The 17,033-nt window shown below is 42.7% G+C and overlaps 4 non-coding genes across 4 annotated transcripts; 3 read left to right on the top strand and 1 right to left on the bottom strand.

The window, feature by feature from the left end:
* The first annotated feature begins 2,540 nt into the window (after positions 1 to 2,540).
* On the top strand, positions 2,541 to 2,622 carry trnal-aag. The gene has a single exon. It is a non-coding gene; the product is annotated as a tRNA-Leu (tRNA).
* Positions 2,623 to 4,700: 2,078 nt separating this feature from the next.
* trnan-guu lies at positions 4,701 to 4,774 on the top strand. Its single transcript has one exon. It is a non-coding gene; the product is annotated as a tRNA-Asn (tRNA).
* Positions 4,775 to 5,255: 481 nt separating this feature from the next.
* On the top strand, positions 5,256 to 5,327 carry trnah-gug. Its single transcript has one exon. It is a non-coding gene; the product is annotated as a tRNA-His (tRNA).
* A 2,223-nt stretch (positions 5,328 to 7,550) lies between these two features.
* trnal-uag lies at positions 7,551 to 7,632 on the bottom strand. The gene has a single exon. It is a non-coding gene; the product is annotated as a tRNA-Leu (tRNA).
* Positions 7,633 to 17,033: the final 9,401 nt, after the last annotated feature.

The raw sequence follows: 17,033 nt of genomic DNA, 5'->3' as shown, positions 1-17,033 counted from the left end.
GTAGCGGCTCCCAGTGACTTGTCTGTCAATTCCTATCCTTTAGTCTCTTCTTGTGAAATCAGCTGATAGTGACTGTGATCCCAGGAGACCAGGAGGAAGCCTTGTGCAAAAGCCACAATCTTCTCCTCTTATTACGTTGTTCACGACTGTAAGACCCATTGATATTACTGGGCTGAGAAACGGGAATAATACAACAAACCATATAATTGATACAGAAGCTGTAACGTTTCAAAGCTTTGCACATTTCTGTATAGTGTAGTGACTGCAGAGTTTTGGTGAATATACAGCCATTCTCCACACAACCAAGTGCAGCAAACAGTCATGCAGTGAATGGCCATCGGTTGGGCTTGGCCCAGAGACGCCACGTTTGAAATCTCCCGTCTGAATCAATGAAGAGCCTTGAAGGAGGCAAGGGAGGAAGCGAGGTGAAGGGATTGTGGGATGTAGTTCCAGATTGTCGGGCCAGAAAAGTTGAAAGCTCGGCCACCGAAGGTAAGACGGGAAATTCTGGAACTCTCTGCCACAATGCCTCCACATTGTCCCCTTTCTATCCATCTTCAAGCCGCTCATCAAGGCCTTCCTTGTGTAAGGAACAGGGAGAGAGTTAACGTGGAGAGAGGATGAGAGAGGCAAGTTGGCCGTGTTGATTGGTTGACTCTGCAATATTCATCCAAAATAGCTCGCTGTTTATATCATATACTGGGTGACATTTACATCCTGAGCAAAATATTTTAATTACAATCTCAATGGTGTTCAATGGCAGAATTCTCACCTCCCACGTGGGAGACCCGGGTTCGATTCCCGGCCGATGCATTTTTTGGGGGCAGGAAAATTGCATCTGACACAATAGCAAATCAACAATCCCCAGGCCTCAAACAGGTGGTTTTGGGTCAAAGCTAAAGGAGGAAACCGCTTCAGGGTCACCTCAGTGATCCAGCCAGCTAACAACTGTGAAGCTGGAAGTGTGCAGCTAATTTAGTTTGGACTGAGAGTAATCAATCAGCTATCGACACTCTCACGTTCTCAGCGGATTACTTCACCGACAAAAACGCTGGCTGCTGATTAATGATTGGACATTGATATCAATCTGCACACACTCTGTTGCTGTTCACAATACACATCTAACATGGACGTTGTACAAAGTGAACAACGTAACAAGTGTTTGGTAGCGGTGGGTTTCAAACCCACTTCCCCAAAGTAAATGGAGTCTAAATCCAGCGCCTTAGACCATTCGGCCACAATATCACACCTGCGTACTTGTCTGCAAACCGAACTGTACCAACATTTCTCACTACTTATCGTCAAACGTCTCCTGCCATGATGGAGACCCACTCAGACAATCTGTCCACCACTATATACTCAGTGAGCACCAAGTTTAGAAAACTCATCAATAATTTCAAGCTTTATTTAGGCGATATTCCAAGAAAACTGTTGCTGGGAAATGCATTTACTCACTGGCTTGCAGCATTCCTTTTCAAATACATGGTCAGAAACTAAACTTTTTGTAAGGTTAAATGGTCTTCATTTTGAAAATGTTGCAGCGCATCAGTCACTTGTTTCCTGGCTACGTGGCCTTGTGTTTCTAACGTTTGGCTGTTCGTATATTTGTATTTCGAGGGCTTTTTACTTCGTTTCTTCAACCTGCATTCGGGAGATTCGAATTGTCACTTATTATATCCCAATCCAGCAATATCAGGAGTTTTGGAAAAGATCCGAAAGGTGGAGCAACATCTGATTTTATCCGTTTTTCGAAAGTCATTAAGTTCCTGAATTTTCCGTATTTTAGCAGGTATCGCGTTTACCTGAAACGTGAAAAGTCGCAGGTGCGAAACCTGGCTGAAACATCTATTTCACTTTCATTTTATAAAAAAATGATTCTTCGGTATTGATGCAGATTCACTCTTTCAATTGCAGCGACTGAAGCAGATAAAAGATTGTTACTATGAAAATAAGTGACAATTTGCAAAACAAGTGAAGATTTCAGGCAACAAAAAAGATAAGACTTAATTCCTGCGGCTCAAATGAATTCTGTTGTAGCTGTAGTTTTGAAACAAAAGGTGTGACATAAAAATGTATTAAAATTGGTTCCCGTTTGATCTTAAGTTGTCGAAATATCAGCGAACACAATCCAATAAAGTGAGAGAGTGTGATGATCAAACCATTGATTGCAATTAATATAATCTCCTGTTGCAAAGATGGTCAGTTTAGAGTTTGCCAATCACAGTAAATCTGAGGCCAATCTTTCTAATTTTCAGCAGCACCAGCTCGCATTTCACACAGGATAATAGAGTGGGAGGGATAGACGTCACGGTATAGGATAGAACTGGAGGTGAGGACAGGAGAAGAGGACCATTAGGTTTTACAGTGGAGATTGAAGATAGATTGAGAAGGATCGAGGTGGAGACACCCAGGAGGATTTCCACAGGCTGGTGTCTTGTAATTGAAGGTGAACATTGCTGGTAACACTGAAGGGATATCGTCAAAGTAGTGAGTTTGCTCAATTGCCGGAGAGAAAGAAGGGAGACTGATTGTAAGCATGTGGTAGCGTGGCCGAGCGGTCTAAGGCGCTGGATTAAGGTTCCAGTCTCCTCGGAGGCGTGGGTTCGAATCCCACCGTTGCCAATTTGATTTTCCTTTGTATTTTCTCACCATTCTTTCAAACTACAGGATTGTGTGGGAAATAACAAACTTGAACAATTACATTGTTTTGCAGCGATTGCCAGTGTCCTCCATTTGAACCTCTGTTTATACAGCAACTATTTTAACTCGTTGTCCTCGTGATACCGAATCACCCGTCATTAGAAATATTTGCTCCTTTTGCACCCTATCGAATACACTGATCAATTGGAAAACTTCTGATCAGTCTCTTATTAACAGCCTCTACTCCAAGTAGAATAATCCTAGCTTATCTAGCCTCTCCTCATAAAATTCTGGTCAGCTCCAGTGGAAAAGTAGAGATGTACAGGACCAATATTTCGGAGATGGGGGAGAAATCAATTCTTCAAAGCACGAATATGGGGTTAAAGGACAGTTGGGAATTCATCCAGGATTTGTTGTCTGAAAGGCAAACGTTTGTGAGTTTCCGTGAGTGTGTGTCTCAATGTCTGTTTGTATCTATGTTTGTATATGTGTGTGTGTGTCTCAGCTTATGTGCATATCTGTGTGTCATGGTGTGCGCGTTGTGTGTGTGTGTGTGCGTTTGTGTCAAGGCACATATATTCGGACTTCTTGTTTGGATAAATCCACAAAAAACACCGAGAACATCGAACATGAGCTAAATCATCGGCAAAATCAATACTGCAGATTGGGCCCTGCAGAGATAAGACATGAGATGATGTAAATGTGGTCCCACTAAAAATGGGAACCTTATCTACATTCCTGATGGTTTCCATCTCTTTGATTCCTTTGCAACATTTCTTTCCTTTCGGGGAATATCAAGGTTTTCCACTTGCGATTGAGAGTACCAGCGGTATTAGCCTTAAATTATAAAAACGTGATTATGGAAACAATACACTGTGATGTGGCTGCGGAAAATCTTATTCAGGCTCATCCTTGTTACTCATTGTTGTTCAGAAATGAATAAAACTCAAATATTTTGCACCCAATTTTCAGATCTTTCAGAAATCTCCTGAAATTCAGCGATGCGATGTAACACCTGAACCAAAATTGAATCTTCCGAATGCACGTAGGGTCATGGTTTATAAACGCTGAAATAGTAGATAAGAAGAGCTCAAGGTCTTACAGCCGAGAAGCAAGTGACTGGTGCGTTGCAACATTTCAAACCAATAGCACTTGATCCGACCAAGCAGTTTAATTTCTGAAAATTTATTTAAAAATGGTGCAGTAGCACAATCAATTAAAAGAAATCCCCAAATGGCTTTGTCGAATATCAGTCTAATAATTCCTGAAATTTGTAACAATATTGCTAAATTTGGCGTTGTTTTATTCTACGTAGTTCAAAAGATGCTCTTGTTCATCTTTTACATCGACCGCGTCGGATGTGTTTTCGGAACAGAATCAGCTGTGGCAGAAGTTACCAATATGACTCCATCATCCAGTTATTAAACAGCGGCCAACATTTCCTGTCCAAGAGGTAATACCCCGAGACTTTGGTAGTATCAATGGAAGTTCGATCAGTTTGATTCCATCATAAATTAGATTCACTTCTCCAGCTCCAGCAATTCTTTGCATTATCAAGATGCAAATATCTTCCGACAAGTAGGAAAAAGTAATGGCTGTTCCCGCTCAGCAATGAACCAAATGAGGAATGTTTTGCAATATTTCGAAAAAAAACCCACACCAAAACAGATCAATAAATTCAATATCGCTATATATCTTTATAAATCTTTCCAGCTCAGCGTGAACAACATAATGTTCTGTCACGTAACTCTTTTATTTATGACGACATGTCAAACTATTTTCCAAAAAACATTCTTTCAAATTTAGTTTCTGAGTTGATCCAAATCAAGTTTTGCGGCATGTGTATTTCATTTGAATGTCTAATGTGGGAGAATAAGGTGCTGATGAGCAAACAATCCCACACCACACAGTGGTCAGTGATTCCATCTGTTTGTATTCAGATTTCACTTTTTGAATAACTAACCTTCATATGTTGTAATAATTTGTCAATCCAGTGTTTGCCCGTGACAACAATTATGTCAATAGAAAGGTGTATTTCTCTTGGAAAACGTTGGAAAGAAGTCTCTGTGGCGCAATGGGTTAGCGCGTTCGGCTGTTAACCGAAAGGTTGGTGGTTCGAGCCCACCCAGGGACGGTCCTCTACTGGAAGAAACATATGCTTCTTCAATTTTCCGTCGCCCTTTAAAAAATATTGTGAACAACATCAGTTACACTCGGGACCTACTCGAGTCAAACAATCCACAACCTCAATCTTAGATACGCTGAGTGGCCGGAGCTCACCATCTGTTTAGGTTAGAAATTCAGGTAAGAGTCGATTCAAAACAAATATCACAAATCCGCTGCACATTTATTGATACTTCATGTACAAATATTGTGTGTACAGTCATTGCTGATTATACTATCTATGAGATGATAACTGATCTTAAAGGTCAGATTAAAATGTTCGCAATGAAGCCAATGGTCTCAATTATGCACCTCGTTTAAACATAAAACATCCTGCGTCACAGGAATAAGTGAATACACTTCCATATCATCAGCGTTAATTCTACAAAATATAATGCAAATTGTTTATTATACTTGTGAGCAACTGCACTGTATGTGGCGGGAGTTCTACAGCCGTGATCGTATAGTGGTTAGTACTCTGCGTTGTGGCCGCAGCAACCTCGGTTCGAATCCGAGTCACGGCAACCGCCATCGATTTTCTTTTAAAAATATTTTTGAAATGTTTTAACGTAACTAAGGGCACAATTAATCTGAAATTGAAATTGCCCCGTCTTCATTTAATCAACAATAATGTTAATAATCATAATGCTTTGGGGGAGCGCTTTATCTTGTCGAGGCGTCTCCAAATGCTTTGCAGAATAAACATTATCTGTGAAAATAAAGTCAATGCCAAATGGTCAGTTCTGTTCGCCGGTGGTAATACCAGATTAATTAATACTGCGATCATAACAATCTCCTTCGGTGATAAAACACTTGAGGTTTGAGGTCAATATCGCAGCCATTCGGCCATTATAATGCTTTAGTCACCCCTTCAACCATATAATATACTAACATTTATGAATCAANTTTTTTGAAAGATGAATATTGTAACATATGACCTACAATGAAATCTTCTGGTTATCAAACTGGCTTCAGAAACGCATCATCATGTTTACTACGTGGAGTTCTGTAGCTCAGAGGTTAGAGCGCTCGCTTTGCAAGCGAGAGACCTGAGTTCAATTCCAGGCAGGGCGAAACCTTGGGCAAGTTTCCTTACTCCACACACCTAAAAATAATCCCTCCAAAACCAAAAACAATAATTAAATTGGTCAGTTTCAATCTACAACTGTTTGTGGGACATTGCTGTGCGCAATTGGCTGCCGCGTTCGCTCACAAATATACAGTCAATTCACTTTACAATGTGTTCTGTGAAGCGCTTTGGGACGTACTCCCGACGTGAAAAGCGCTATATCAAATGCAAGGATTATTATTATTATTATTATTATTATTATGTCTCGAAATTCTGATATAGCGTTGTGTCAAACGCAAGGATCCTTGGACAGAGTGAGGCCTCAGGAGATGTGAGGACTGGACAACTCCCCGTGTCCATTTCCTGAATCCTTGTGAGGAGATTCAGAAAGACTGCGATAGAGATGTAGAGATGTAGACAGGGACAGAGAGGGAGAGAGAGTGAGAGTAATAGAGAGAGGAGAGAGAGAGAGAGAGAGAGAGAGAGAGGAGGAGGGGGAGAGAGAAAGAGAGAGGGAGAGTGATAGAGAGAGAGCGAGAGAGAAAGAGAGAGAGAGAGAGAGAGAGAGAGAGAGAGAGAGAGAGAGAGAGAGAGAGAGAGAGAGAAGGAGAGAGAGAGAAAGAGATAGAGAGAAAAAATCGAAAAAAAAGGCCGTGAGGCACAAAGAATATGTGAGCGAGAGAATGACAGGAATGGTGTTCTAACATATCCTGCGACGAGTGGTTTGGAAATTTATCAAACGTTTCAGCAATATGTCGGTTAAAAAAGAACAGGTAATGGAAACAATATTTAAAGATCAGCAGTTCTGAAGTCGTTCGTGACATTATTTCAAGTGAGAGGAAAGATTTGTAGAAGAATATATTTCTTACAGAAAAGGATATTCCCAGTGTGGGCTTGAACCACCAACCATTCGGTTAACAGCAGAACGCTCTAACCCATTGCGCCACAGAGACTTCTGTCTACATATACTTGAAGAAAATTACAGCGTTTCGTTGACACATTTAATGTCACGGGCAGGAACTGATTTGATAAGTCATCACAACACCAGTAACTGAGCTACTCAAAGCTGATACCTTAATCCCAATGAATGGAAACTCCCTGATCACTGTGTGTTGTTGGAATGTTTGCTCAACAGGCACCTTGTTCTCTCACAACAGATATTTAAAGCAAGTACAAAAAGCTTTAGAACTTTACTTGGATCAAAACAGCAACTAATTTAGGAACAGCGATTTTCAGAGAAGAGTTTAAAATGTAAACAGCAATATAAGAGTTACATGACCGCAGATAATCATTAGTTCTTGTACTCACGCTAAGCTGGAAAGAATTACAAAGAAATATTGCAAATTGAACTTGTTGGTTGGTTCCGGTGTCTTTTTTTTCAATATATTTTGAAATATTCCTCAATTGGTTCATTACATAATGGGAACATCTTTTAGTTTTTCTTGGAAATTCAACGGTATCCTACTGTCTTTATTCCGGTTGCATTCAAAAGCATTCTTGCATTCAAAGTACTTGCAGGAAGATATGTACATGTTGCCACTGAATGGAATTGCTGGAGCTGGAGGAGTGAAGCTGAGTTATGCTGGATTGAAAGTGGTCGAATGGTCATTGATACTGTCACAGCTCTTTCTGTTCAAAAAGTACAAGATGTACAAGAACGAACAAGATCGTAAGCATTTGATAGCGGTGGGATTCGAACCCACGTCCCCGAAGAGACTGGAGCCTAAATCCAGCGCCTTAGACCGCTCTGCCACGCTATCCCCTGCTTGCCTTTGTCTGTGAGATGAATTATACCGTCGTGTCACACTATTCATGTCAAAAGTTTCTCCTGCCATGACAGAGAGATGCGTCCATACTCCGACAAACTGTTCACTTTCCTTCATTAAAAGAGCACCGACTTTAGTAAATTCATCAACAATTTCAACAATTATTTAACCCGTATTTAAACAAACCAGGTGTAGTAGCGTTTGATTTTGATCCATTTCTCGACATTCATCAGCTCACTGAAGTTTACGTAGTGCAGTGGTTATCATATGCGCCTCACACTCGAATGGTCCCGCATTCGAAACCTGGCGGAGACATTTAATTAACATTTATTTAACAATATTTGACAAAATGCAATGCAGAGAGATTGGTTTACACTTGGACCTCTAAGAATAGGCGAATGGAGTTGAAGCGAGGAGAAGTGCATGTTAAGGTTTTACAATGAAAATTGAAAATAGATAGAGAGTGATTGCTGTGCAATGAACGAGGGGACTGAAGTTCAACAACATTGGTGACAACGGAAGGACGGGAAACACACAGTGAAGGTCAGTGTCAGCTCAGTGCATCAGAACTCAACGCTGCTCGAGGAAAAGTTGGCAGAGAATCTTCAAATCTTACATCCCAGACATAGTCTATTTGGCGCATTATACCTCTGCGCCATTATATCTCATTATATCACTGACATCATAAACCTGTCCCTCTCCTCTGGCTCTGTCCCCATTCCATTAAAAACTGCCATCATCACGCCCACCCTGAAAAAACCCTCCCTTGATGCGTCGCAGCTATCAAGCTACCGGCCCATCTCCAACCTCCCCTTTCTCTCCAAAGTCTTGGAAAGAGTTGTCGCCTCCCAACTGCGCTCTTTCCTCTCCACCCATTCTCTTTTTGAACCCCTTCAGTCAGGTTTCCGTGCTGCTCATAGCACAGAAACTGCCCTGGTCAAGGTCACCAATGACATCCTGACCATCTGTGACCAGGGCTCCCTCTGTCTCCTCGTCCTCCTCGACCTATCGGCAGCATTCGATACGGTCGACCACACTATCCTACTCCACCGCTTGTCCTCCCACCTCAACTTTCAAGGCACTGTCCTTGAATGGTTTAGGTCGTACCTTTCTCACCGTCTTCACTTCGTCTCAACGAATGGCTTCTCCTCCACCCCCCGTACTGTCTCATGTGGTGTCCCTCAGGGCTCTGTCCTCGGTCCCCTCCTCTTCACCCTCTATATGCTCCCCATTGGTGACATCATCCGCAAACATGGGGTTAACTTCCACATGTATGCGGATGACACCCAACTCTACCTTTCCTCCTCTACTCTCAACTCCACGACCACCGATGTCCTGACAGCCTGCCTGTCCGACATCGAGTCCTGGACGAGAGACAACTTTCTTCAGCTCAACGTGCAAAAAACCGAGGCCCTCCTGATTGGCTCACGTCAGCGCCTCCGCACCTCAGGCGCTGACACCATCAGCATCCAAGGCTGCACTCTCCACCTCTCAAAGCCAGTCAGGAACCTCGGCGTTTTGTTCGACCCTGAGCTGTCCTTTCTCCCTCACATCCGCACCACAACTGGCACCGCCTTCCATCACCTCCGGAATATCGCCAGATTACGGCACTACCTCACCCCTCACGCTGCTGAAACCCTGGTTCACGCCTTTGTCACCTCAAGGCTGGACTATGGGAACTCTCTCCTCGCCGGCCTTCCCGCCACCTCCCTCCACAAGCTGCAGGTCATTCAGAACTCTGCAGCTCGTGTACTGTCCCGCACCAGACACCGCGACCACATCACTCCCACCCTCGCTCGCCTCCACTGGCTCCCCATCCCCCAGAGGATTGATTTCAAGATCCTCATCCTTACCTACAAGGCCATTCACGGCCTCGCTCCTTCCTACCTCTCCAACCTACTATCCCCCTACCTACCTGCCCGTACCCTCCGTTCCTCTGGCTCCGGTCTGCTCCACGTCCCCCGCCCCAACCGCCCTACCATCGGTGGTCGGGCCTTCAGCCTCTCAGCCCCCAGGCTCTGGAACTCCATCCCCCAGTGCCTTCGCCGCTTCCTCCCTTTCCTCCTTCAAGGCCGGTCTCAAAACCTTTCTCTTTGACCGTGCCTTCAGCTCTCCTCTCGACTCTCTTCCTCCTCCTCGCTCCCTCCCTTCCCTCCCCTCACCCTGACCATTTCCCCCCTCCTCGCTCCCTCCCTTCCCTCCCCTCACCCTGACCATTTCCCACCTCCTCTCTCCCTCCCTTCCCTCCCCTCAACCTGAACATTTCCCACCTGCTCGCGTCATGACCCAACTGTGCAGCGCCTTGGGACGTCCTCCTGACGTGAAAGGCGCTCTATAAATGGAATCTTGTTGTTGTTGTTGTTGTTGCAAGCGTATGTTTATCCGTATTTTAGTGTGTTTCAGTATGTATGTGCCAATGTGTGTTTGTGTTTGTGTGAGAGAGAGAATGTTGAGGTCAATGTATGTGAATTTGTCTTCTTGTGTGTGTACATTTGGATCTGTGATTTCATATTTTTTAAGATGTATCTGTGAATGTGTGCGTGACCGTGGGTAGACAAGTGCGTGAGAGAGTGTGTAGATCAGTTTGTGTAACTGTCTATGTACATGTGTAGGTTTCTGTCTGTGCGTTTTTCACTGTCTGTGTGAGTTTGTGAGTCTGCGTTTTCGTACGTTTTAGTATGTATATGTCAAAGTGTGCGTGCGTGTGTGCTGATCAGTGTGTTTGTAGGTCAGTGTGTGTGAGTGTGTGGACGTGTGCGGGTCAGTAATTGTGTGTGATTGTGAATGAGGAAGTCAGTGTTTGTTTGTGCGTGTGTGTAAGTGTTCAGGTTTGTGTGTGTCTGTGCGTATGTGTGTGTGTGTTTGAGTGTGTGTCTGTGTTGTTGTGTGTTTTAGTATGTATGCGTCAATGTATGCGTGTGTGGGTCAGTGTGTTTGAGAGTGTGCGCGTCTGTGATGCGGTGTGTTGGATCCAGGAGCATTCGCCATTCCCTTTCCATTACCACACTTGCTTCCACACCAGCAGTGGTGATATCATCCTTATCTGATTGATTTCATTTCTATTTCTCTCTCTCTACCTCAAACACCTCATACCCAAACCAACCCCTACCCCACAACGCCCACCACGAAGACACGTGTCACATCAAAGAATCTGTACAACAAAATGTTAAAAAGGGGGAAAACAATGAACAATATTTTCATTCTCTGCATCTAAATCTGTGAAGATTTACTCGAAAAACGCGAGCGCATCACAGAACCAAACCAAATCTGCTGGTGCTGTCGCCTTATCGAAGACGCCTTCGTTCAGTTGATTTGTTAAACTCCGCTCCCGTGTTTCTGTTCAGGTGGAAGTTAAAGTGCCCACGATGAGATTGTAGAAGGAAATGGAATTTCTCTCACCGAGTGACCCAGCAAATAGCCCTCCAGATAAAGCTGTAGTGCGGCAGGTTTGTCAGGTATCTGGCTGGTGGGATAGCCAGCGGATCAACTGGTTATCTGTGTAAGTGACCGATTCTTCTGGCTAGATACTGGGTAAGGTGACATGGTCATCTGCTTAGTTACTGCGTAGGTGACTTGGTTGGCTGCTGATAGCGTTCGGGAGTTGCCTTTCTGCCGTTTTCTCATCTGGAAGCAGCCACGAATGCCATCATCGTCACATGCCTCATTATAGCGCCGTCATCGGCACTCGTGTAGATGTCACCGACCCGTATGTCAAACTCCACGGCCCTGTGCAGTATTGTCATTTGGCGACTCTGTGTTTCTGATTCACAGTCCTTGATTCCCGTGAACCGCTTTGGTGTATCCCGTCATCATTAATGCCAGGCGATGCGCCACATGGATACGAGACCTATCTTACAATAGTGGTTAGCGTTAGGTTGCAGCAGGATAGTGGATAGACTTGAAAGTGAGAGGAAGTGGATAGCCTGCAGAGAGAAGGAGAGTGTTCCTGTAAGAATAAAACGATTTGGTATTAACTTGAAACTAGTGAGAGCGGGAGGATTGGAGCTTGTCAACTGTGGGTGATAGGTCATGCATAATAGATTGCGAGCAGCACCACAGCCCTCGCGAATAACAGCTCTCGCATAATTTTATACAACTTTTGTCGTTATTATGTCCAAAAATATAAGTTATCTCCAGGCATTCTGGGTTGTATTCTTGTCCTCAACGAACTGCATGATGCAAATGAATTAATGAATCTCCAAAATAAAATGTTGATATACTGGAGCAAAACTGTATATTTCTTGATGTTTACTTCACTGCGCCAACCTCTGTTAACAATGCTATAGATTGCAGGTATGCGATAGTGCTTTACAATGTCGAACAACAATGTTCACACATGTGCAGAACGGCCTCTCTCGCCTCTGGCCTGAACCCCATGTTCCTGACTATCAGCCACGAGTGGCCCTGAAGTTACAGGGACTGAAGCTGCTCACAGTGACTGACTTCAGAATGGAGCTGACAGTGTAAAGCGCTGCCGTTCCCACACCAGCTCAGTCCAGCCACGACACCATTACAGTCCTGTCATGTCACCATTACAGGCCAGTTATGTCACCATTACGGTCCAGTCATGACACAATTACAGTCCGGTCATGTCACCATTGCAGTCCAGTCGTATCACCATTATTGTCAAGTCACGTCACCATTGCAGTCGAGTCATGTCACAATTACAGACCAGTCATGTCACCATTAATGTCTTGTCATATCACCATTGCAGTCCAGTCATGTCACCATTATACTCAAGCCATGTCACCAGTACAGTACAGTCATGTCACAATTATAGTCTCGTCATGTCACCATTAAAGTCCAGTCATGTTACCATTACAGCGCAGTCATGCCATTATTAAAGTACAGTCATATCACTGTTATGATCCAATCATATCACCATTACAGACCAATGATGCTACCATTACAGTCCTGTCATGTCATGGGTCAGCAGTTCCAGTTGCGATAAATCTGCACAAATAAATCTAGAACACCAAACATGAGCTGAATAATCAGTTGATTCAATACTGCAGCCAGCAGCCTGCAAACCTGAGACGTTAGATACAGTCATTTTGTGCCACTATCAATGAGAAACTGCTTTGTATTGCTCAAGTTTTCCAAATCTTCGGTTCCTTCGCAACATTTGCTCTTTCACGTACGATTTACAATAGAATCGGAAGCAGATTTAAATTACGAAACCTTCAAAAATCAAACAAAAACTTCAGGCTCAGTCTTGTTACTCAACTAAGAACAGACGATTCTTTACAGATATATTTAGTTTTGGAATTTACATCCTTTGGCATTAGTAATCAGGTGACTCTTATAAGAGTCTTTGTACTTTGCATCTTGTTTGAATTGAAACTGAGTGAATCCTCGTCAGTAAAGTGCTCAATATCCACCTCCCCCACCCCACACACCCCGTCAATTCCCTGACGGGGAGTTTGTTCTACTCCCTTTTTTTTTACTAAACTTGATCCCCATAAATTTTAATTAAAGACAGTATGTTGGTGTGAATCGAAGGAAATACTACAAAAGTTGTGTTTGATATTTGTGTGTGGTGGAAGGGGGAGACAATTTATTTTAGTTTTGTTTCCTTTCATTGTTACACTCACTGTCCTGGTGATACAGACTTTTTAATCTGATTGAACACTTCTATTCGCAGAAACTTTTGGATGATGTCTGTGCTTTGGGCGCATAACAGTGTTGTGCTCCAAACTGCAATTGTCCAAAGGGTTAAGATGTGGATTTGGTTAAGAAGCGGCTCCCATCGCCAGCTCCAGTCGATGCAACAAACATAATCAAGCAGATACGGACCAATTATATCTAATTTAACACTTACGTTATCGGATTATATCAACGACAATATTCGCTCTCATGATGTGGTAGTATTATTAAAAGCAATTATTCATGAAAGTTCAGCAATGGAAGAACCACAGTTAACCAATTTCACAAATGTGTGTCAACTCAGAACCGAACCTTTAGCTCAAATAGCGAAATAATCTGTTAAAACAGATTTTATTCTTGTCACAACATCCATCGGTGTTCACTGATCAAATTAGTTATCTCTTATCTCCAACTCTATCTAATCTTGACGACTGAAGCCCGTTACACAGAGCCCAGGCATGTTAAACAGACACTAGGCCTGTTATGCACAGAAAATGCCTGGTATATAGTGAGGAGCCCTGTTATACCGAGAGAACACTTCCTTTTCTGAGATCATGAAACACGGCAGAACATCAGAATTTTAAAGTGATCAATTTGAAGCCAATCAGTAGGTCGAGGGATCAAGTCCCTCTTTGGGCATTACTTCGTCTTTTTGTTTTGGTGGTGTGAGTGGGGGGAGGAAGGGAGTACATACAATGGTTCGCTCACTTTTTAAACTACACCAATCGGATGTCATAAAGTTTAAAATTAATATGTTGTTATTCATGCAAACTATCTCAGTTTCTTCTTTCCAAGCTAAATGTGAGCATGGTAACATCTGATTATATGTTACCAGAAAAAAAGCATAATAAATTGAGGCAGTGAAACTGCAGTGAAACTTGTCTAACGTAGATTAAATGCCGGGTTCCATGATTCACACAACATCTCCTCTGGGCTCCACATAATCGTGTGTTTGAACGGTGAAACTGCACTTTCGTGTTTGATTCTGCCCACCTTCTGAGCTCAGTTAACACTGATCATCTCTTCGTTTCCCGTTTTTTAAGTGTCACTAACGTTTGCGACTTTCAGTCACGAGGATTGATGCGAAACCAATCTCGGTTACCCCACGTGAATCATTCTTTATCTGCCGTCATTCTCCATGTAAAAGCTAATCGCCCACTTCTCCATGTAAAACATTATCGCCCACCTCCAAAGTCCCCTGGAATATCAGGTCCAACTTAATTTGCTCTATATTGTCTTAAAGTTGCTGCTGTTGAATGAGAAAACAATTGTCCAATCTGATTGTGATTGCCATACTCTAAAGTGATATGTCATGTTAACAGGCGAATATGTTTAGCGCAACAGGTAGTCAGTCTTGTCATTTTATTGCTTTCAAATCAATGGAATCGATTCTGCAATCATTCGAGAAGTTGAGGTCAAACGGGAACCAACTGTTCAGATGATTATATTACATCATATGCTTCAGAACTGCAACAACAACGGAATTCAGTTCATCAGCTGAAACAATGTTTCATGTTTCGTTGTTGCCTGATATCTTTATCTGTTTCCAGCTTTACAACATGGCAATTATTTGCATAGTGTCTGTCTATTATCCGGCTGCAACTAATTTAATTGAAAGGTTGTGTTTTCATCAATACTCAAGCAAGATTTTTTATAATAAGAGTTCAATAAATGTTCCCGCCAGGTTTCAAATCTGGGACCTTTCGCTTGCGAGGCGAACGTGATAACCGCAACACGACGGAAAGTTCTGTGAATTCATTACTGTTGAGAAATGAATAAAACTCAACATCTCTTCCATCCAACTCTTTCACGAAATTCCTGAAATTCAGGAATATGATGAAACAATTGCTATTAAATTGTATCTTCCGAATGCACACGGCCAGTTTAGCTAATTCCGCAGAATATGACGAGGGAATTGCTGGAGGATAAACAGCTAATACCGCAAAGCTGACAAATGAAGCACCGTCTAGTGGGCGTTCGTGCGAATCAACTTTATAGTTTTTTCTTGTGGCCAAAAATTGCAAGGATAAAAATGGACATTCAAGTTACGGCTGCTTGTTGTGGGCAGATTGGTGCGGAGATTCCACCAGAAATAACTCATCGCAACACCTGTCGGTTTACAAAGGTCTGATGAATTTCTTGGAGTTGTCTCGACAATGCGGTAACATACTATGCCACTATTTCAAATGCAAGGAATCAAATCACAATTATAATTAGGGAAATATTAATAAAGCAATCAGATGCTGGCACGACTTTCTCCAGATGAGTCTTTTAGTAGTTTGTCTGTAGTCGTGGCCGAGTGGTTAAGGCGATGGACTTGAAATTCATTGGAAAGCTTCCCGCAAAGGTTCGAATCCTGCCGATTATGAATATTGCTTCCCCATATTATTGTTGTGCCACTGCCTGGAGGAATTTTTCTACATGTATAATGGTAATGGACGGTGGAAATCTGTGGAAGAGGCGTGGTGGAGACGAGAACAATGGATAGTTTACTAAACTGAAAATTTTCCTTCACAGTATTGTAAACAAAAGTTACTTGCGTTCAGTACATCAGTTGTGACAGGTTGACGATAATCGTATTGCACAATTTATTGACATGTCGTGTTCTGAGCAATGTCTACAGTTTACTTCGCATAAAACTCATCAACATCTCAAAATAAAACATGACAAGGTCCAGGAAGATAGAAATGGGAGCTGGGATTGATGAGGGATGAGCTCCCTTTACTCTTCACAGCAACATATGACAGAAATAGAAAATGTAATAGTTTTCAAAACAAATTCACCCTTTTGCTTTTCAATTTTTTTAAAAAAAGAGCTGTAATGTTGTTCTTCGACAGCAGAACTCTAAGTTTAACAAATAAGACTCTCCACTGCACTGTTTTTCATGTGAATGTGAATCAAGGCATTGACCGCGACAAACTCAGCACCAACAACATGGTGACCAACTGAGCACTAACATTATGGGGACCAGCTCAGCACTAACCCCATGGTGCCCAGCTCAGCAATAATACCTTGGAGACCATCTCAGCACTAACACCATGGTGACCATATCAGCACTGACACGTATGGTGACCAGCTCAGCAATAACCACATGGTGACCAGCTCAGCACTAACACGATGGTGACCAACTAAGCACGAACACCATGGTGAGCAGCTCAGCACTAACACCATGGTGACCAGCTCAGCGTTCACACCATTGTGAACAGCTTAGTACAAACACCATGGTTACCATCAGTAACTACACGCATTGTGGATGTAGTGTAGATCTATACAGAGCCTCTGTTATTATTGTGGCTTTGTTTACCATCAGGATGGCGTGTCTGACTCTGCACATTCTCATCCGTTGTTTAATGGGTGACCGTTTGATGAAGTACAAACTGACAAACCTTTGCTTATGATAAGTAATGTTTAATAACAATTATGCAAGCGTATACCTAATTAGAACACGTTTATAATACTTCGTGCAGCTCTGGTCCCCACATTATAGAAGAGATGTAGAGGCACTGGAGATGGTGCGAAGGAGATTCACAAGGCAGATCCGAGAGCTGAGAGGTTATACCTATGAGGAATGGCTGAAGATATCTGGACTCGACTCTTTTCTCTTGAAAAGAGTAGAGCGAAGGTTGAACTGATAGCGGTCTTTAAAATGAATTAGACGTAGGTTAGACGTAGGAATGATATTTCCAATTCGAAGGGTGACAAAAACCAACGGCCATCAATGTAAAACAATCACAAAACAAATAGAAGCA

This window comes from Callorhinchus milii, unplaced genomic scaffold (assembly GCF_018977255.1).
Source record: "Callorhinchus milii isolate IMCB2004 unplaced genomic scaffold, IMCB_Cmil_1.0 Scaffold347, whole genome shotgun sequence".
Classification (NCBI taxonomy): domain Eukaryota; kingdom Metazoa; phylum Chordata; class Chondrichthyes; order Chimaeriformes; family Callorhinchidae; genus Callorhinchus; species Callorhinchus milii.
The sequence above is the reverse complement of the archived record's forward strand: the minus strand, read 5'-3'. Positions and strand labels throughout refer to the sequence as shown.